Source organism: Melanerpes formicivorus, unplaced genomic scaffold (genome assembly GCF_026170545.1).
Source record: "Melanerpes formicivorus ecotype bairdi unplaced genomic scaffold, bMelFor1.0.p_v2 SCAF_70, whole genome shotgun sequence".
In the NCBI taxonomy this organism is placed as follows: domain Eukaryota; kingdom Metazoa; phylum Chordata; class Aves; order Piciformes; family Picidae; genus Melanerpes; species Melanerpes formicivorus.
This window is the reverse complement of record NW_027142422.1, coordinates 49,030-71,129: the sequence shown is the minus strand read 5'-3', so window position 1 is coordinate 71,129 and position 22,100 is coordinate 49,030.

Below are 22,100 nucleotides of genomic sequence, written 5' to 3'. Positions count from 1 at the left end.
GTCATTGGTTGTTCTTGATTTAGAGAGGTTGTGGAGTCTCCTCTGGAGACTCTCAAGACCCATCTGGAAGTGTTCCTCTGTGACCTGCCCTAGGTGAGCCTGCTTTGGCAGGGAGATTGGACTGGATGGTCTCTGGAGGTCTGTTCCAATCTCTACCATTCTGTGCTTCTATGAGTTCTTTTTCCTGACTCCATGTAATAAATATTCTCCTGGACTGGAGTGTCCAGTTCTGGGGCCCCTATTACAAGAGGGATATGGAAGTGCTGGAAGGTGTCCAGAGAAGGGCCAGGAGGATGATCAGAGGGCTGGAGCACCTCTCCTGTGAGGACAGACTGAAGGAGTTGGGGCTGTTCAGTCTGGAGAAGAGAAGGCTCCCAGATGACCTCATTGTGGCCTTCCAGTATCTGAAGGGGGCCTACAAGGAAGGCTGGGGAGGGACTGCTCAGGATCTCAGGGAGTGATAGGACTAGGGGGAATGGAATGAAGCTGGAGGTGGGGAGATTCAGGCTGGAGGTGAGGAAGAAGTTCTTCCCCATGAGAGTGGTGAAGCCCTGGAATGGGTTGTCCAGGGAGGTGGTTGAGGCCCTGTCCCTGGAGGTGTTTAAGCCCAGGCTGGCTGAGGCTGTGGCCAGGCTGATCTAGTGTGGGGTGTCCCTGCCCATGGCAGTGGGGTTGGAGCTAGATGATCCTTGTGGTCCCTTCCAACCCTGAATGAAACTATGATACTATGACACTATGATACTATGATACTATGACCTTTTCCTCTCACAGCCTGTTTCTGATGGTGCTCAACACCAGTTGAGAGTGAAAGCAAAGCCTGAGGGGATACTGGTGGGGAAATATTAATTCTAATGCCAAGAAATGGAACCTAGATACTGAATTCATTATCAGCCCATCTGAAGAATGCTCTGGAGCATCAGAAACTGGCATCAGCATGGAACTGCAGAGTCTCCTCTGCATCTTCAGATGCACAGATGGAGACAGAGTAGATGGCCTTCCTTCCCTCCTTCTTCAAATTGCTTATTTCCACTGAGGAAGCTGAGTCAGCCTGTTCAGAAACGTGACAAAGATTGATCACATCAAACCACTGCTAGCAAAGGCAGCATGAAATAAGTGACTGGGAAATCCTCAGCCCCAAACCAAAAAGCTTTCTTAGAAGATTGATGGGCTTTATGCATAATCCATCATACAAAGAATCACTTCAGCTTCCAACATCCCTCTCCCCTAAACTAAGGGAGAAAAATCCTCTTCCCCCCAAATATTGAGAGCTGCTTCTCATGATTATTGAATGAAGCCTTGGCAGACAGGAGCAAAACAGAAACCAGATCTGTTCAGGTCTGGCAGTGAATATCCTGTTCAAGAGACACACTTGCATGTCAGTTGCCCAACATCTTATGAAGAGCAACCACCTGGGAGACTGAATAACTGGTGAGAGATGCTATGGAGCTTTCTAGGAGCTGCTGGATGTGTCCTAAAGGAATCCTTGTTCATTTCCTAACAAAGTTATTTCCTGGAGGGGAAGAGAAGAAAATGTTTCATGTGCCAGAGCTGGACCTTGTGTTTGCCAACTAAATGTTGCTGCATTTTGGTTTCTGTTCAGAAGCTGCAGGTTGTGCTGTCTTGTCCCTGGCAGGCAGATGTGGTGGGGTTGGCCTGAAACTTCATCCATAAGGTGTGTAAACCAAGAGCTCTCAGAACCTTTGTGCCTGGTCCCAAGTGGCAGGTTAAACTGTTTTGCCAATGAAACAGGAGAAGGTTTTCTTCTCAGTATCCTCATTTCAAGGGGTCTGGGACAGGAGAGACTGGATGGGGTACTTGGTGCCATGGTTTAGTTGATTAGATGGTGTTGGGTGAGAGGTTGGACTGGATGATCTCAAAGGTCTTTTCCATCTATTCTATTCTATTCTATTCTATTCTATTCTATTCTATTCTATTCTATTCTATTCTATTCTATTCTATTCTATTCCATTCCATTCCATTCCATTCCATTCCATTCCATTCCATTCCATTCCATTCCAGACAAGGAGGTGAGGACCAAAGACAAGGCCTGCAGTGTGTTCCAAGGCCCCTCAAATCACAGGGATATGTGTAGCTGCCTCCTCACCACCAGCACCTGCTGCTGCTGCCCTGCTGAAACTGCTTTGGGGTCTCCATGTCCTGCCCCACACTACTGTGTGATGAAAGGTATGATAATGAGTCTCAGATGGCTATGCATTGTGATGGTAGATCGGGTTGGAGGGGTTGAAAACATCTCAAATAGAGGGAAATGGATTAATTTTTCCTCTTCTCATCCCAGTTTTCCCTCCCTTGCCGCGTCTTGCGATGAGCCAGCAATGCAGGAATGGCAACATCTCCTTGCCTTCCCCCTGTGGTGAATCACCAGCTCTCAAACACAACAACAGATGCTGACTCCTCTGCCTAATTGTTTAGAGAGGATGCTGTGCTTGGAGACGGCGTGTCTACCTGGAGAGACGTGAAAGCCCTTCTGAAGGGGTGATGAAGAGCACTGCCTGGGATCTGTGGCTCAGTGCCACAGGACTCTGTCACAAGCAACTCAAAGGTACCTTCAAGAACATGCATATTGCAACAAACATCTTAAGCATCTGAACTGACAAATCAGCTTTAGCACTTGGATCACCACTGTGGTCATTTCTATGGAGCTCCCTCCAGCTCTCATTCCTTTTGAGTTTGCAACGTGTCCTGCAGTGGTGGTCAGGTGATGGAAATCATCTGGTCCTTCCTGCAAGTGTCTTGAGCCACTTCTGAACAGGGCTTTGGGGCTGATTGCAGTGAGTCAGCCTCACAGTCAGCCTCACAGTTTTAACATCTCCTATTTGCCTGTATTTTGATGTTCTGATCCAATGCAGCACAGCCAGAGAAAAGCTGGTCAAAGCAGTGAAAGTTGTTGTCCAGGGAGGTGGTCGAGGCCCTGTCCCTGGAGGTGTTTAAGCCCAGGCTGGACGAGGCTCTGGCCAGGCTGATCTAGTGTGGGGTGTCCCTGCCCATGGCAGGGGGGGTTGGAACTAGATGATCCTTGTGGTCCCTTCCAACCCTGACTGATACTATGATAAGTCTTATGAGGAGTAGCTGAGGGTTGTTTAGTCTGGAGGAGGCTGAAGGGAGACCTCATTGGTCTCTACAACTCCATGAAAGAAGATTGGAGTGAGGTGGGGGGTCAGTCTTTTCTCCCTAGTATCAGGTGATAACATGAGAGGAAACAGCCTGAAATTGTGCCAGGGGAGGTTTAGGTTGGAGATTAGGAAGAATTTCTTTGCTGGAAGAGTGCTCAGGCACTGGAACAGGCTGCCCAGGGGGGTGGTGGAGTCACTGCCCCTGGAGGTGTTGAAGAAACGTGTGACCATGGCTCTTTGGGACATGGTTTAATGGCCTTGGTGGTGTTAGGCTGATGGTTTGACTCAATGATCTTGGAGGCCTTTTCCAACCAAAACAATTCTGTGATTCTATTCTGCAGTTGTGTGATCAGAAGCTGGCTTACCCAAACGGGCGAAGTGCGCGCTCGTGACTCACGCTGGAGGTGAACGCATCACGGGCATGTAAAACACCTGCAGTTATCCACCTTTGAGAAGTCATGCAGCTGTCTTGTAGAGCATTTACAGGAGCTGACTGTTTCAAAGGGTATTTGTAATTGCATTTTTTTGTGTGTGTGTGTGTAATAAATTCTTCTTAACCTCAGTGCCTTGAAAGCACAGCAGCACAAGTGGTTTATGGGACTGTTGTTTTGCCTTGCTGGTCCCTAGGGGACATGAAAGAACCTGTGAGTTATTTTTCCCCAAGCTAGTGGCAGGCATTAGGAAATTGAATGTTGATGTTCTCCAATGCAACAGTTATGAAGATGCTTTGCATGCCTCACAGCAAACTTAAATGAAAAGAAGTTCTGAGAAGGCAGAGAGCCACTTTTCCAACTCTGAGTGACAGGTGTGCCATTTCTGATAGCCATTAAAGAAGCAAGAGCTGGAGATGCCAAGCTGTTTAGCAAAGCAGGATCAACATTCCTAACATTTTGTGGGGTCTCTAATAGCTTCTGCACCTATCAAGACAGTCAGCCTTGATTGTTCCCCTGGATGCTCTCTTCCAGACTTCATCCTACTACCTGCAATATTCCAGTGTGGATATGAACAAACATCAGCTGTGAGCAAGGGGACTTGGCAAGGAGCATCCCACTCCCTTCATTTTGTCAGACTGTTTGTGGCACAGTGCTTTACAAAGATTGCAAGCTACAGACCAAAGGAATGTGATGTCCTCTTGCTTTGTTCATAGCATTGATGCAGGTGAAGACCTGGGAGCTGGGATTGCTTAGCCTGGAGAAGAGGAGGCTCAGGGGTGACCTCATTGCTCTCTACAACTACCTGAAGGGAGGTTGTAGCCAGGGAGGGGTTGGTCTCTTCTCCCAGGCAACCAGCACCAGAACAAGAGGACACAGTCTCAAGCTGCACCAGGGGAAGTTTAGGCTTGAGGTGAGGAGAAAGTTCTTCACTGAGAGTTATTGGTCATTGGAATGTGCTGCCCTGGGAGGTTGTGGAGTCACCATCCCTGGAGGTGTTCAAGAGGGGATTGGATGTGGCACTTGGTGCCATGGTCTAGTCATGAGGTCTGTGGTGACAGGTTGGACTCAATGATCTTTGAGGTCTCTTCCAACCTTAGTGATACTGTGATACTGTGATACCTCTAAGACCATCAAGTCCAACCATTAGCTCACTCTCCCAAGTCTGGTGCTCGGCACCACATTTCTGTGTCTTTTAAACACCACCAGGGATGGATGTGTTGGAACAGGCTGCCCAGGGAGGTGGTGAAGTCACCATCCCTGGAGGAGTTCAAGAAACGTGTGGCCATGGCACTTTGGGACCTGGTTTTAATGGCCAAGGTGGTGTTAGGCTGGTGGTTGGACTTGGTGATCTTAGTGGGTTTTTTTCCAACCAAAACAGTTCTCTGATTCTATGTCTTGTGAAGGCATGTCTGATTGGCACACATAGCCAGTGCTCCCCTGGGACCCCACCACTCTTTCAGCCAGTTTAACCTACCCTGCAAAGCCACAGGGGTGGCTCAGCAAGGCTCCCTGGTCCCCTCTAGCTGACTGAACTCTGTTGCGAGCGAGCTGTGGTGTATCATGTGGCCTGATGAGCCGATGCCCCAGCGTGACCCCAGAACTTCATTAGGTTAACTTAAAGAAGGCTGTTTTTTCTCAATGGTAAAGTCAATCTCGTCTGCCTTTGCAAAAATAAAGTCCCAGCTAAAATAAGCCTTGCTCCATGTCAGCTTTATTTATGGTAAGCTGCAATTACTTCATGTGCCTCCTTGCTATCTGAACAACAGCTAGAATCACTGGCTCTCCTCAACTTACTCCCACAGCAAATGTCACCAGGATCTAATTATCTGAATGAAATGCACTTTCACTGATGCCTGCTTCCTTATCTGCACAAGGCTTGAGCCAGGCATTCTTTGTGGGGATATGAGTCTGCACATTTCATTCTCCTCCTGGAGAAGGTGTTCAGGTCTGCACGCCTCACCTATGACTGAGCTGAAGCAAGCCAAGCCTCGGGGGGAAAGGCTGAAAGATGCTGTGGCACCGGGGGAAGGATTTCTTGCAGATCCTCATCTGCTTTTGAGGATTTCTCCTTTCTTTGGAACACGATGGGTGCTGGCTCTGCAAGTCTCTGATCAGGCATCCAGCATCCTCAGCAGCTGCAGTTTGTCCTAATGCACTTCTGCAGGGAATAGCTTAGTGGGAATGAGCTGAATAACGCTGGGAAAAGAGCGAGGTGCATAACCAGGCTGACAACCCAGGTGCCCATTTCCTCTACACAAATCCCTGCCTGCCATAGAAACACAGGTAGTGCAGACTTAAACTGATGAAAAAGGCAAACCTTGCAGGACTTAGTAAGAAAAGTGGCACTGAGGTATAATCCTCAGTGAATGAATGAATACAATGAACCATAGAATTGTTTTGGTTGGAATAAAGGACCTCCAAGGGAAGAGTCTAAACCCCACGGCACTCCAACCTCCTTTCAGGGAGTTGCAGAGAGAGATGAGGTCCCCCCTCCTGCTCTCCAGACTAAACAACCCCAGTTCCCTCAGCTGCTCTTCATAGAACTTGTTCTCTACACTGTTGAGACGTGCCTGTAGCGATAGGTAGAGGGGCACTGGTTTGAAACCGGAGCAGGGCAGATTTAGGCTGACTTTAGGAGGAAGCTTTCAACACGGAGTGGTGGAATGTTGAAACAGGTTGCCCAGAGGCAGGGTGGAGGTCGCATCCCTGGAGACACTCAGGGTGAGACTTGATGGGATCCTGCGCAGCCTGCCCTTCAGGGGGCAGGGGGGTCGGACAAAAGGACCTTTGCGGGTCCCTACCGCCCTGTGATTCTGTCTCGCCGGCAGCGCTGCCATTCCTCCCCTAGCCCAGCAGATGGTAACCTTACCTCACACATGGTCTCTGCTCTCCCTCGGCGAGCTTGAGAGGAGAGCTCTCCGTACTCGATCGTCCGGCACTGCCCTACACAGTTAAAAGGAAACGTCAAAGAAATCACTCTGGCTTTTGGTGCTGCATAACTGCTCCCAATGTCACCAGGGCTGCTCAGCAGCTGCGCAGAGCAGCTTGCCTTGGAATAGTTCATTTGCTAGTTCATCAGTTGTTGAAGTATTCACCCCCAGCCTGAATTACAGAGGTAGTTTCTACCAAAAACATTAATCTGGCATTATCTAAGGATCTTGACCATGTTAAGTCATAGGATCACAGGATGTTAGGGGTTGGAAGGGACCTCTGGAGATCTTCGAGTCCAACCCTCTCTGCCAGAGCAGGAGCATAGAATCCAGCCCAGGTCACACAGGAGCACATCCAAATGGGTCTTGAAAGCCTCCAGAGAAGGAGACTCCACAACCTCTCTGGGCAGCCTGCTCCAGGGCTCTGGGACCCTCACAGTGAAGAAATTCCTCCTCATATCGAGGTGGAACCTCCTGTGCTGTCCTGTGCTCCTTGTCTTATCACAGGATGCAACTGAGCAGAGCCTGTCCCCTCCCTCCTGACCCCCAGCCCTCAGATAGTTATAAACATTTATTAAATCCCCTCTCAGCCTCCTCTTCTCCAGACTAAAAAGCCCCAGGGCTCTCAGCCTCTCCTCACAGAGCACAGGTTCCAGTCCCTTCATCATCCTGATGTTTTCTGCTGGGATCCAGGGAGAAAATTCACTCTTGGAGAACTTTGTTATTGTTGTTAAAACTTGTTATTTTGATCTGAATAGCAGAGATTTCCCACACCAAGCAAAATGATGCTTATGGAAAGGTCATAGCCACCATGGTGCTTTGTTGGATGAAGTGTTGGTGGGTTTGTTCTTTGTGCATGGGGGCAAAGCAAACCAGGAGCTGCAGCTGTGCATCATGGAAGAGTGATAGAAAATAAAGTGATTTTAAAATCCCTTCTTTCACCACCACCTCTCCTTTCCCACCATATCTGCACCTTTTCCACCCCACCTGCCCCATTTCCCCCCTTTTTCCCCTCAAACCCACAGCACCTGGGCTCTGTTGGAGTCTCCTCCCACCCCAGGTGTGGCCACTTTGCCCTCCCCACCCACTCCCCTATTTAATGCCCACCAGGAAGGGCAGAAGCCCTAAGCTGAGCCCATCTGGGCTGGAGGATCCTCCTCTCATCTCTGGTGAGTGCCCCTGGTGCACACTGGGTGATGGTGGTGGTGACAACAAAGGCCGGGGGGCCTGGTGGCCCCCCGGTTGTTAGGGCCAACATTGATTGCTACTCCCATATCCTCCACGGGTGCTGGCTGGGGCTGAGCTCCTCTGTGTGGTGTCTTGGCTGGCTGAGGGTCTGGTCCCAGGCTCTGGGATGGGTGCAAAGATGGTGGTGGTGGAGCAGGAGCTGTTCAGGCAGGGTGGAGATGGTGTAGAGGGAGCAAGAACTGCTTTGGGAAGATGAAGAGGGGTGGTGGTGGAATGGGTGTTCAGGTTGCTCAGAGCCTTGTCAAGCCTCACCTTGAATATCTCCAGGGATGTATGATTCTCATGGAGAGCTTTAGGTGAATGGATAGACTCAGTAATCCCAGACTCCTGAATCCAGATCTGGTGCTCCCAGTGTAAGAAGGATGTTTTACTGCTGCTGCAGGTTCAGAGGAGGCCACAAAGATGATCAGAGGCCTGGAGCACCTTCCCCAATGGGGACAGGCTAAGGGAGCTGGGCTTGTGCAGCCTGGAGAAGAGAAGGCTCCAGGGAGACTTCATAGCAGCCTTCCAGTACCTGAAGGGGGCTACAGGAAAGGTGGGGAGGGACTTTTTTTCAAGGGCATGTACTGATAGGATGAGGAGCAAAGGATTGAAGCTTGAGGTAAGTAGGTTTAGATAAGATATTAGGAAGAACTCCTTTGCAGGGAGTGTGGTGAGACACTGGAACAGGTTGCCCCTTCCCTGGAGGTGTTCAAGGCCAGGCTGACTGAGGTCTTCATCAACCTGATCTACTGGAAGATGTCCCTACCCATGGTGGGGGCTTGGGGAGGGGCTGGATCTAGATGATCTTTAGGGTCCCTTCCAACCCAAACCATACTATGACTCTATTAATCTCAAAGGTCTCTTCCAGCCTCAACAGTTCTATGATTCTAAGTGATCTTAGCAAAGATGAAAGCAAACTTCACTCAGATGTGTGGCAGAGCCTCAAGTGTTGACTGCTGGCATGAAGAATCCCTTCCTGCCCAGCTGTTTGTTCCTGCAAACTTCCATGGTGCTGTGAAGACTTCCTTCCTGATGAACAGTGACTCAGAACAGAGCTTTCTCACCTGGCATTTGATAACTCATTTCAATTGCAGTAGAAAATAATTGTTCTGCTCAAGCATACCTGGATGTACTTTACCCTGGCCCTAATGAGTACATTACAACAGGCAGCTCATCCCTGTCTGATTTTAGCACAGGCCACAAACTTTATGGCCAATTCATTATTCAGTCACCTCTCAGTCTTACAGAATAAAACTCCAAAGAGTTGCAATCTCTTAATGATAGCAGTTTCCCATTGTATAAATCACTGGGGCATTCACTGAGCTCCTGAAAGAATCTGGGACTCCTTGGGAATGCTGTTGGTGAACATCAGAGCATACTCTCACTACTTTTTTGCATGCTCTGCCATCTAGATTATTCCCCCCCAATAAAGAAAGGGTGCAAAACAGATGCCAGAATCTAAAGCACAAACTCAAGTGGGCAATGGCATCTTTGAGCCTCTGTTTTGATCATTCAGGTAACCAGATAAAAAGGGCAGAGCACAAGGTAAAAGTTTCCAGACTCTTAGAACCATAGAATGGTTTGGGTTGGAAGGGACCTTTGAGATCATCTGGTTCCAAACATCCCTGCTGTAGGCAAGGACATCTTCCACTAGAGCAGGTTGCTCAAGGCCCTGTCCAAGCTGGCCTTGAACACCTCCAGGGAGGGAGCATCCCCAAGCTCCCTGGGCAACCTGTTCCAGTGTCTCATCATTTGCACTGTAAAGAATCACTTGGGTAAGAGGTCATAGAATCAACAAGGTTGGAAAAGACCTCAGAGATCATCAAGTCTAACCTGTCACCCAACACCTCATGACTACTAAACCATGGCACCAAGTGCCACATCCAATCCCCTCTTGAACACCTCCAGGGATGGTGACTCCACCACCTCCCTGGGCAGCACATTCCAATGGCTAACAACTCTCTCTGGGAAGAGATTGCTCTCCTGTATCAGTGGCCCATACCTCACTCAGAATGTGAGAGAGATTTTCTTCCCAGAGTGTCCCTTTTGGGTTTTTCTTTCCCCTAGGAAAGACATAAGCAGACCCTTTGATTGACCAGCTTGTAGTGAAGCTGCAGGTCAGCCCTGGCAAAAACTGGCAGGTTTCAGAAAGCTGTGTGGTAGGTGGATCATACAGCATGGGACATTGGTGTGTTTTAATCCCCACCATGGCAGCCTCACTGACTTCAGGGAAGGTGAACGCACATACCAACAATGTGCCCTTGTGGCCAAGAAGGCCAATGGCATCCTGGGGTGCATTTAAAAGAGTGATCAGCAGGTCCGAGGAGGTTCTCCTCTCCCTCTACTTTCCCCTAGTGAGACCACATCTGGAGTACCTTGTGTCCAGTTCTGGGCTCTCCAGCTTAAGAGGGACAGGGAAATACTGAAGGATGTCCAACAGAGGCCATGAGGGTGATTAAGGGACAGGAACAACTGTCTGATAAGAAGAGGCTGAGAGACCTGGGGCTGTTTACTCTGGGAAAGAGAAGGCTGAGAGGGGGTCTTATAAATGTTTGTAAGTATAGAAACTGGAACATAGGAAGCTCCCCCTCAAGACAAGGAGAAACTTCTTTACTGTGTGGGTGCTGGAGCCCTGGAACAGGCTGGCCAGAGAAGCTGTGGAGCCTCCTCCTCTGGAGATCTTCAAGACCCATCTGGATGCGTTCCTGTGTGATCTGCCCAAGGTGATTCTGCTTTGGCAGGGGGGTTGGAGTCAACCTCCAGAGGTTCTTCCCAACCCCTACCATTCTGTGATTCTAGGATTCTCTGTCTCTACAGTAATGAAAGAAAAGTCATTGTGCCACTGGAGATTGAAGTTGCATGGCCCCGTGGGTAATAAATTGCTGCTGTTCAGGCTCATGAAAGCATCAAGGCAAGCTGATGCAGAGTACTCTAATGACCACTACCCCTGACTGCAGAGGAAAGGCTGTTATTGTGGTACAGCTCCAAATGCACTGTAAATTGGGTAAAGGTACAGCTGTGCTCATGCTCTGAGACAGCCTCTGGTTTTATTCAGCCTGACAGACTCTGATCTTCAAATTGAGGTTTCATCTGTGTGAGCTGAATGCTCTTAGTATTTATGGATCCTGGTTGGAAGAGCAGCCACAAAGCCAGGGACAAGAGGCCATGTTAAAAGCTGCTCTGCAGACTCACACAAGCAATCAATCATGGGATCACACAACCCTCTCAATTGAAAGAGGCCTTCAAGTCCAACTATCAGTCCAAGACCACCATGGCCATTAGAACATGTCCCAAAGTGCCACGTCCACACATTTCTTGAACACCTCTAGCTGGGTAGCACAGGCTCTGGGGAAAGGGAAGGCAGTGGAAAGGAATGTCCAGACACCCTTCAGCATTGCACTGTTAAATTTCCCCCAAATAACCTTCTTGTATCTCACACCAAGCACACACCCCTATGGAGACAGTGTTTCCAAGTGAAGCTAAGAAGGATCTTTGAGGCTGTCTATATTTTGCCCAGAAACATGTGGTCATGGCTCTCAGGGCATGGTTTAACAGCTATGATGGTTTTAGGTTGATGGTTGGACTCCATGGTCTTAGAGGCTGTCTCCAACCAAATCAATTCTGTGATAAACTCTATCACCCAGTTACTCCTTTCCAGCAGAGAAGGAGAACCAAGGAAGGGAGACAAGACTCATGGGCTGAAGTGAATACAGCTTAATGAAACAGCCAAATTAATATCAATGTCAACACTAGAGATATAAAGTTATCTGCAGTCCAGCAGCAGTCATGAAGTCCAGGAAGGCAGGGCTCAAGAGCAGGAAAGGAAAGAGAAGCCAGTGAGGAGGAACACAAGCTGGAAGCCCAAGCAGAGGACTCTTAAAGGAGACTCCCCTCATGAAGCTTCCACCTTTATACTGTGACACTCATGGTCTGGGATGCGCTGGAGTCAGCTGTCCTGGATGACTCAGAGCTGCTGCTGATCTACAGCCCATGGCTGCCTTGGGATTCCATCCCAGAACCCCCAGGATAAACACTTGACTGTTACATAGCCATGAAGAACCAATATTTCTGCTTCTGCACCAGACAAATGCAGACTCTCCTCCCCACTGCACACCAGCCAAATTTCCCAGACTGGCCTTAGTTAGAAAACACCTCTAGACCATCAGTTTGTTTGACTGAAGTGTAATCCTGCCTTCTTTTGAAGGCTACTCAGTTTACAGAACCATCTGAGTGTTCAGACATCACCTCTGATTGAAAATAAGAGAGGGCAAGAGTAAAGTGTCTTGGCTGTGCCAAGTGGGCAGTGGAATTTATGGCATACTGTTAGTCAGAATGGTTTGGGTTGGAAGGAACCTTAAAGATCATCTAGCTCCAACATCCCTGCCATTGGCAGGGGCACCTTCTACTAGAGCAGGTTGCTCAAGGGCTCATCCAACCTGGCCTTGAGCACCTCATGGGAGGAGGAATCCACAAGCTCCCTGGGCAGCCTGTTCCAGGTTTTCACCACCCTCCCTATCAAGCATTTCTTCCTAATATCTCTCCTTTTCCAGCTTAAAGCACATTCTCCCTTTTCTAATCACTGGAATCCAGTAGTCAGTATGATCCATCCTTCCCTTGGCATTTTCTGCCTGAAGTTGGCCAAAGACACTCATCTTTTGCTTTTCTTTGGCTGGCTCCTTCATGGACTCATACAATTGTTTAGGTTTGAAAAGACCTCCAGGCTTGTCAAGTCCAAGCACCAACATAACACCAATGTGGCCATTCATGGCTGATTTTGCCTTCTGGCTGTCTGGGTCTTTTTCTTGAGGGTGTGAGGTGATGTGCTGTGTATCAATTTTTGTATTGAAGAGACTCTTGTGGATGTTGTGGAGTCATCCAATCTGCCCATTTAAATCGGTTCATCACCTGGCAGGCTCGTTGTGATCAAGCAACTTTCAGTAAGGGAGCTGCCAGCACCGTTGAGGCAGCCAACAGTGCAACAAATAATCTGTGTGAGCCTCCTTTTCAGCACTCGGGGTCAGAGCTGTGTATCCCAGGAACCAGCTAATCCCCGGTGGTTCTGAAGCGTTGTAAATAAAGGTGGACATCTGAGCTAATGAATTAGCCATAAAGAAAACAAAGCACACCAATTACAGCAACTGCTACTAATGGTGGTGACCTTCCCAGAGAACAAAATGAGAGAGTCAGGATGAAAGAGTTATTGCCTGGGTGTTTGCTGACATAGTTTGGTTGCTGAATACCTTTCCACTAATTGGTAGCACTCAGCCCAGCCTTTGCCAGGCAAAACGGAGACTTTTCCTTCAGTGAAGCCCATGACAGACAAGTGTTGAAAAGATAGCCCAGTTTCCCAAGGAGGTGCTCTGTGGTCTGCATGAATTGCAGAATCAGAGAATTGTTTCACTTGGAAGACACTTCTAAGATCATCAAGTCCAACCACCAGCCTAACACCACCATGGCCATTAAACCATGCCCCAAAGCGCCAGGGCCACACGTCTCTCCCACACCTGCAGGGACTGTGGCTCCACCACCTCCCTGGGCAGCCTGTTCCAGTGCCTGACCACTCTTGCAAGGAAAGAAAGTTTTCCTGAACTCCAACCTAAGCCTCTCCTGGCACAATTTCAGGCTGTAAAGGTGAAGCTTAAGGTGAGGATGTCATACAAATATTGATTATGCCCAGAGCATCACCAAGTGTGTGTGAAGATCAAGGAATTGACTACAGCTTTTTAATTTGTTCTGAGTTTTCAAATATTATCAAGAAGCTGCAGAGAAGTAGCTCATCTAACTCTCAAACTCTCACTTTTTGGGTTTTTGTTCTTCAGATGATGGTCCTCGAGGTGAGGAGAAAGTTCTTCATGGAGAAAGTCGTTCACCACTGGAATGTGCTGCCCAGGGAGGTGGTGGAGTCACCATCCCTGGAGGTGTTCAAGAGGGGATTGGACGTGGCACTTGGTGCCATGGTTTAGTCATGAGGTCTGTGGTGACAGGTTGGACTTGGTGATCTTTGAGGTCTCTTCCAACCTTGGTGATTCTGTGATACTGTGATATCTATGAAGAGCAACATAACTGGTGAGACACTGGAACTCTTTGTCCAGGGAGGTCATGGATACCCCTCCCTGGAGGCTTTCAAGGCCAGCTTGGATGAGGCCTGGAGCAACCTGCTCTAGTGGGAGGTGTTCCTGACCCATGACAGGGAATTTGGGACTAGATGATCTTTAAGATCCCTTCCAACCAATACCACTCTAAGAACCTATGACTGAAGTCACCAGTTAGATGATTAAAGCTGAAGGGCATTTATTAATAGGTCAGTGTCCACTTTACTGTTGAAGGTGAAGGTCTCTTCCAACCTGGTCTGGTCTGGTCTGGACTGGACTATTCTACTCTACTCTACTCTACTCTACTCTACTCTACTCTACTCTACTCTACTCTACTCTACTCTACTCTACTCACAATTCCTCAGTGTTGGTGACGGTTTTTTCCAATGCCTCCAAACCCTCTTAGCTATTTGCTTGTCATGATATCATTTCTGCACCTCTCCTGAGTCCAGAAGAAACTCAAGCAAGCATCTGATGTTTTGTTGGACGTGCAGCATGTGAAAAATGGGATCTGATCAAGCATTTCTCTTTCCAGGTCAGTGTTCTGCTGCATTTGTTTGATTCTTTGTCTGTTTGTGACCATTTTGGAAACTACTCCAAAGCATAAGAGCTGAATGTCTTGAGCCAGCCCAAAGCACTTCTGTTTAGACATTAAGCTCAAGATCAGAAGTTCTGCTGAGTGACAGCTGTAGAGGAAATGGGTGCTAAATGCTGTCAGCCTGCCCAGATTAGTCTCCTTCAGGCAGATAGCTATGTGGAAATAGTAGCTCACTCACATGGAACAGTTGTTCAGTGTCTGTGCTGCCCAAAACTGGTTTGTCTTTACTCATTTCCAGCTCACAGAACCAAAATAAAGGGCTGTCCCCATCACACTTTAATGAAATCTTGATCATTTGGAGCCTCTTCCTTTAAGTGTTTGGAATTCTCAGTCCATGTGCCACTCAGCTTGCCCCAAAGTCACTGATTCTTTTGGAGACTCAGTCTATTTCATTCACATATACTTCTCCAAATGCCTCCTGTTCCCATTCCTCTGAGCCAGTTTCAGATGAGCAAAAATCAGTTTGTATGATGTTTGGACATCTGACATTTCTTTTGGCACCTGCCAGCTTGTGGTGTCATAGTCTAGTGGCTATGCTGGTAAGGTAGAAGCAGGATAATCATAGAATCATACAATTGTTTCTCTTGGAAAGGACCTCTAAGATCATCAAGTCAACATCAACCCAGCACCACCCTGGCCATTAAACCATTTCCCAGGCTGCCAAGTTCACACAGGCCAATGGCATCCTGGCCTGCATCAGGAGCAGGGAGGTCATTCTGCCCCTGTACTCAGCTCTGGTCAGGCCACCTGTGTCCACCTCTGGGCTCCTCAGTTTAGGAAAGATGTTGAGTTGCTGGAAGTTTTCTACAAAGCTGGGGAGGGGTTTGGAGCACAAGCTCTATGAGGAGCAGCTGAGGGAGCTGGGGTTGCTTAGCCTGGAGAGGAGCCTCAGAGGAGACCTTACTGCTCTCTACAACTACCTGAAGGGAGGTTGTGATCAGGTGAGGGTTGGTCTCTTCTCCCAGGCAACCAGCACCAGAACAAGAGGACACAGTCTCATGCTGTGCCAGGGGAGGTTCAGGCTAGATGGTAGGAAGAAATTCTTCCCAGAAAGAGAGTTTGTCCATTGGAATGTGCTGCCCAGGGAGGTGGTGGAGTCACCATCAGTGGGGGTGTTTAGGAAGAGCCTGGATGAGGCACTTGGTGTCATGGTTTAGTCGATTAGATGGTGTTGGGTAATAGGTTGGACTTGATGATCTCAAAGGTCTCTTCCAACCTGGTTTATTCTATTCTATTCTATTCTTGAACACCTCCAGGGGTGGTAACTTCACCACCTCCCTGGGAAACCTCTTTGAATGCCTGACCAAAACAAGAGTCACAAATGCAAGTAAGGATTAAATGTAGTTAAAAGGTTTCAGAGCTGTGAGGAGTTAATGAATACTATTTTATAAACTGCATTGGTTTTAACTCCCTCTGTGACCTGATTCTGAAGGAAATTGCTCAATTACCTTCCTACCTACCTGACAATAAAGTTCAAAGGAAGCAAGAAGAAGTATTAAAACTAAAATTGAGACAAAAATCTATTCCTGAAATATCTGATATTGGTTAAATATATCCTAACTACATGTAATTACATCTCCTTTCCAGAAACACCTCCCTGGTTTCAAGAATTAGGTCAGTTGCTACAAATACCTTGGCTCATTTAAAGGGTTCTGAGTCTTGCAGTTCTGAAAACTGACTTACAGAATATTTATCATTTCATGTTTGGTTTGTTTTCAGTGGGAAAAAGTGTCTCTAACATAGCAATAGTAGAATAAAGCAGCTTATTTGTGGTTTCAAGGCAGTCAGAGACTTGCAGGTGGCTGTAAGCATTAAGGCATTAAGGTCATTAACTGAATAGATTTATAGAATGGTTTGGGTTGGAAGGGATCTTAAAGATCACCTAGTTCCAACCCCCCTTGCCATGGGCAGGGACACCTTCCACAAAACCAGCTTGCTCAAGGCCTCATCCAACCTGGCCTTGAAGACCTCCAGGGAGGAGGCATCCCCTTGAGCAACTTGTTCCAGTGTCTTCCTAGTCTTACTCTAAAGAGTAAGAGTAAAGGTGGTGGAGTCACAGTCCCTGGAGGTGTGCAAGAAACGTGTAGAGATGGCACTTCTGGTGTCAAATGGGGCTAACCAGCTATAGTGTATATATAGTATCACTAAGGTTGGAAGAGGCCTTGAGGATCATCGAGTCCAACCTACCAACACAGACCTCATGACTAGACCATGGCACCAAGTGCCACGTCCAGTCCCCTCTTGAACACCTCCAAGGATGGTGACTCCACCACCTCCCTGGGCAGAACATTCCAATGATGAACAACTCTCTCAGGGAAGAACTTTCTCCTCACCTCCAGCCTAAACCTTCTCTGGTGCAATTGAGACTGTGTCCTCTTGTTCTGGTGCTGGTTGCCTGGGAGAAGAGACCAACCCCTTCCTGGCTACAACCTCCCTTCAGGTAGTTGTAGAGAGTAATGAGGTCACCCCTGAGCCTCCTCTTCTCCAGGCAATGCCCCTCTGTTTCTCCCCCCATTCAGCCTCTCCTCAGTTACCTGGCTATGATCCCTGTTGCTTGGTATCACTAAAGGGCCTGGAGATGCAACCAGCTCTCCACAGCAGAAAAATGTACAGACAGGAGTTAATGCCAGGCTCCACCATATGCTGCTTTAATTAGAGAGAAGAAAGAGTAAGCTAACTTAGCCAAGCTTTCGAGAAGCTACTATCAGGTGGTAGAATGAGGAAAAATAGCCTGAAATTGTGCCAGGGGAAGTTTGGGCTGGATGTTAGGTAAAATTCCTTTCCTGCAAGAGTGCTCAAGCATTGGAACAGGCTGCCCAGGGAGGTGGTGGAGTCACCATCCCTGGAGGTGTTCAAGAAATGTGTGGCCATGGCACTTTGGGACAGGGTTTAATGGGCATGGGGATGGTTGGACTCGATGATCTTGGAGGTCATTTCCCACCCAAACAATTCTATGACTCTCTGTCATTTTTTTTTCCCCCAAGCATGGAGAGGAAGCAAAAAAATAAACCTATCTGAAACCAGAAATCCCACTTGGCAGGTGCTAGCCATGGAAGTGAGAGAGTTTGGGGTGAGGTAGCCTATTGCTGGCATTGTCACTGCTGATGATTTGACAGCATTACAAAGGGAAATAATTTGCCCAGTTTTGAAATATGCATCCCAACGTCTGCTCCATTAAACACACATCAGGATGGTGCCACCTGTTCCAGTCATGCTTGATAATGAATGGTGTGCAGAGATAATATACCTGCCTGGCCTTGTGAAAGTTCTGCAGGGGAAAAAAAAACCACAACCCACTCAAAATTAGGTAATGTAAGTCAAATTTGGATGGATAGTCCTGTTTCAGTCAATTTTAAACCCAGTGCCCTTAATTACTTTGTTGCCTGACTTGGAAACCCTTCAAATAATGAGAGAGGGGAAATAAAGCTTCTTGACAGTTAAGAGCCAAGGAATATAATTTCTTTGCAAGGCCCATCAGTTACCCACAGATGACAGCAAATCTCTATGTAGATCAATCAGAGAGGTAGTAGAAAATGAAAGTGAGCTTTTGCACACGCACATTTAAAAGATATTATAGCTGATCTTGCCATGGCTAAAGATAAAGCAAGGGAGGGTGCCAGCAAGATCCCACTGAAATCAGTAGGAGTCTTTCACTTACCTGGCAGGACAGGGAGTATGCCTTGATGCGGAGGGTGTCCCTACCCGTGGCAGGGTGGTTGGAACTAGGTGATCTTTAGGGTCCCAGCAACCCAAACCATTCTATGATTCTATTCAAACAAAGCAATACACACCACAAAAAAACCCCAACCCAAAGCAAACAATAAACAAACAGAGAGGTAGTAGAAAAGGAAAGTGAGCTTTTGCACACACACACTTAAAAGATATTATAGCTGATGTTGCAATGACTAAAGATAAAGCAAAGGAGGGTGCCAGCAAGATCCCACTGAAATCAGTAGGAGTTTCATTTATCTTGCAGGACAGGGAGTTTGCCTTGATGTGGAGGGTGTCCCTACCCAGGGCAGGGTGGTTGGAACTAGGTGGCCTTTAAGGTCCCAGCAACCCAAACCATTCCATGATTCTATTCAAACAAAGAAATACACACCACAAAAAAAAACCCCAACCCCAAACCAACCCAAAGCAAACAATAAACAAACAGAGAGGTAGTAGAAAATGAAAGTGAGCTTTTGCACACACACACTTAAAAGATATTATAGCTGATGTTGCCATGACTAAAGATAAAGCAAGGGAGGGTACCAGCAAGATCCCACTGAAATCAGTAGGAGTCTTTCACTTACCTGGCAGGATAGGGAGTATGCCTTGATGTGGAGGGTGTCCCTACCCAGGGCAGGGTGGTTGGAACTAGCTGATCTTTAAGGTCCCTGCAACCCAAACCATTCTATGATTCACAGTATCACCAAGGTTGGAAGAGACCTCAAAGATCATCGAGTCCAACCTGTCCAACCTGATTCTATTCAAACATACAAACACCACAAAAGAACCCAACCCAACAAAGAAAAGAACCCCCAAAACCAAACAATAAACAACTGTGAAAGAAGCAGCACTAATTAAGAGCAGGAAAGGGCTAAAATTGCAGCATATACTAATGCCTTTGAAGTGTGTGTGTGTGTATAAACTTTGAACATCACAGAATGGTAGAGGTTGGAAAGGACCTCTGGAGATCATCCAGTCTACCTCATTTACCAAAGCAGGGTCACCCAGGGCAGGCCACACAGGAATGTATCCAGATGGCCTTTGAAAGACTCCAGAGAAGGAGACTCCATCACCTCTCTGGGCAGCCTGCTCCAGTGCTCTGTCACCCTCAAAGCAAACAAGTTCCCTTTCATTTTTAGATGGAACTTCCTATGTTCACATTCATTACCTCTTGTCCTGCCACCGGATGCCACTGAGAAGAGTCTGGCCCCATCTTCCTGACACAGACCCCTTAGATATAAGCATTAATAAGATCCACCCCTCACCCTCCTTTTCTCCCAGAGAAGCAGCTCCAGCTTGTTTTCTGCCTGAAAGCTGGGATTCTTTTAATGGCTGCTAAAAAAGCCTTTGTCTGATGGAACTTCACTCTCACATCCATGTGGAGTAGACACGGGTTTGTGCTATGGTTTAAACCTTGGGGTGGAAATTTCCTCCTAGGAAGTTTCCTTGCCTGGACAATTAAGCGGTTGAAGCTGTAGGTGTCTCTGCTAGAACGACTGTGAAGCACTGTAAAACAGAAAGAGCTGAGAGGATATTATGAACGTCTCAGGCACCAGTTTCTGCCTGTTGGGCTCTTACACGGTGTTGACTCTGCAAAGTGTCACTGCCAAATGAGTTTGCTCCAAAAGAGCTCTTGGACTGTTATTCCACCATGGCATTTCATCACCTCTTGTGCTGAAAGAGAGATGAAGCATTGTAAGGGCTCACCATGCTGCCATAAGTCCCAGTTCATCAAGCCCATGCATGGCTTTCTTAGGCAAGAGCTGTGTGAAACTCAGAAGCAGCTCTTCCTCCTGTGTCAAGTACTCTTGTTTTAAGCAACAAGTCTGTACAGCTATGGAGCCTGTCAGTCAGTTGGCCCTTCAATGGTACTCAGTCCCAGTTACCTGTCTGTCACAAACCAGGTGTATCCCACTCTAATCTGCTCTGGTGATACTGCTCCTGCACTACTATGTCCATTTCTGCTCCCCTCACCGTATGAAGGATGTGGAACTGTTGCAGAGGGTCCAGGGAAGCCACAAAGATGATCAGAGGTCTGGAGCACCTCCCCTGCGGGGACAGGCTGCAAGAGTTGGGGTTGTTCACCCTGGAGAAGAGAAGGCTCCGGGGAGAACTTCTGTTTGCCTTCCAGTATCTGGAGGGGTCCTTTCAAGAAAGCCGGGGAGGGACAGTTTACAAGGCCTGACAACCTGATGGACAGTCTTCTACAGGTGGTTGTCCCCCTAGGGGTCTGTGCCCCAGCTTTCATAGCATCATAGAATTGCTTCAGTTGGAAAAGACCTTGAAGGTCATTGAGCCCAACCATTCTCTAAGTCTACCAAGTCTGGTGCTAAACCTTGCCCCTTAGCATCACATCTCTGCCTCTTTTAAACACCTCCCTGGACGGGGATACAACCACCTCTCCCTGGATAGGGATGGAACCAGCTCCATGGCCCCCTTATTTCTGTTTTTACCCACTCAGAGCCCTATAACTGAAATCAAGTCTGTGTGGCATGTCAAGCTCTAAAGACTTTCTTCCTCACAATGAGTTCTTCCAACTAGTTGACTGCAATGAAAGAAGGAAGGGAAAAAAAGGGCATTTGGACAAACTGCCCCCACCTAGGAGAGTCTGAAAATTCTTTCTTTCCAGTGGCATTGACTCTAATTTTTGAACTAAGCTTTTCTTTCAGTTAATCATTTGGTAATTAAACTCCTAGCTAAGGTAGATCTTGAAATAGTAGAATTTTGGCAATCCTGTTAAGACTCCAGAGATGATCTCTTAAAAACAAGCTACAAACCTTTGACAAGCAAGTCAAGCTTTACTTTTACATCCAAGACACACTTGGTAAGAAAGTGATGACCTCCATGTAACAGCTTTATTAGAATAAACCAAACCAAGTTGGAAGAGACCTTCAAGATCATCGTGTCCAACCCATCAACCAATCCAACCCACCTAAACAGCTAACCCATGGCACCAAGCACCCCAGCAAGTCTCCTCCTGAACACCTTCAATGACGGCGACTCCACCACCTCCCCGGGCAGCCCATTCCAATGGGCAATCACTCTCTCTGTATAGAACTTCTTCCTAACATCCAACCTGAACCTCCCCTGGTGCAGCCTGAGACTGTGTCCTCTTGTTCTGGTACTGGGTGCCTGGGAGAAGAGACCAACCTCTGCCTGTCTACAACCTCCCTTCAGGTAGTTGTAGAGAGTGATAAGGTCTCCCCTGAGTCTCCTCTTCTCCAGGCTGAGCAACCCCAGCTCCCTCAGCCTCTCCTCATTGCCTTAACTGAGCCAATATGCTTCCTGATGTCTTGCCAGAATCTTTACCAGCAGGTGCAGCCCACTTGTGTTTATCTTGCCCATCATGGACACAGGAAATGGAAGGCTTCCCTCTTTGCAGCAGCCCTCTCTGTGCTTCAAACCTATTACCACCTCTCTCTGCTTGGTTTTCTCTTCCACAGATTGCACACAACCAATTAGTTCAATCTTTCATTGCAGGTCATGTTTTCTAGCTCTCTGATCATTCTTACAGTGAATAATAAGAGCTTTGTGAAAGGGGGGGAAAAAAAAAAAGGAATCAAATTTATTGCACTGGTTATTATTATTATTAAAATTAATGATTCAATCACAATGCATTTGATTGGGTTTATTGCTAATCTAACTTTACCTTTCATGCTCAATAATGTGTACAAGGGTTGTGCAGCTCTCTGGTGTTCCTCTCTCACAGTCTTTGTGAGAGGTATTGCAGGAAACAGCAAAAAACCAACCCTACCAGTTAAACATCCATGCTCCTCAGGGCTAGGAAAGACAGAATCACAGGATCATGGAATTGTTGGGGTTGGAAAAGACTTCTGAGATGGAGTCCAACCATCAACCCAACAGCAGCATGGCCATTAAACCATGTCCCAAACTGCCATGGCCACACATTAGAGCAGTCTTCCAGTATCTGATGAGGCTTACAGGCTGCAAAGGGACATTTTAAAAGGTCTTGT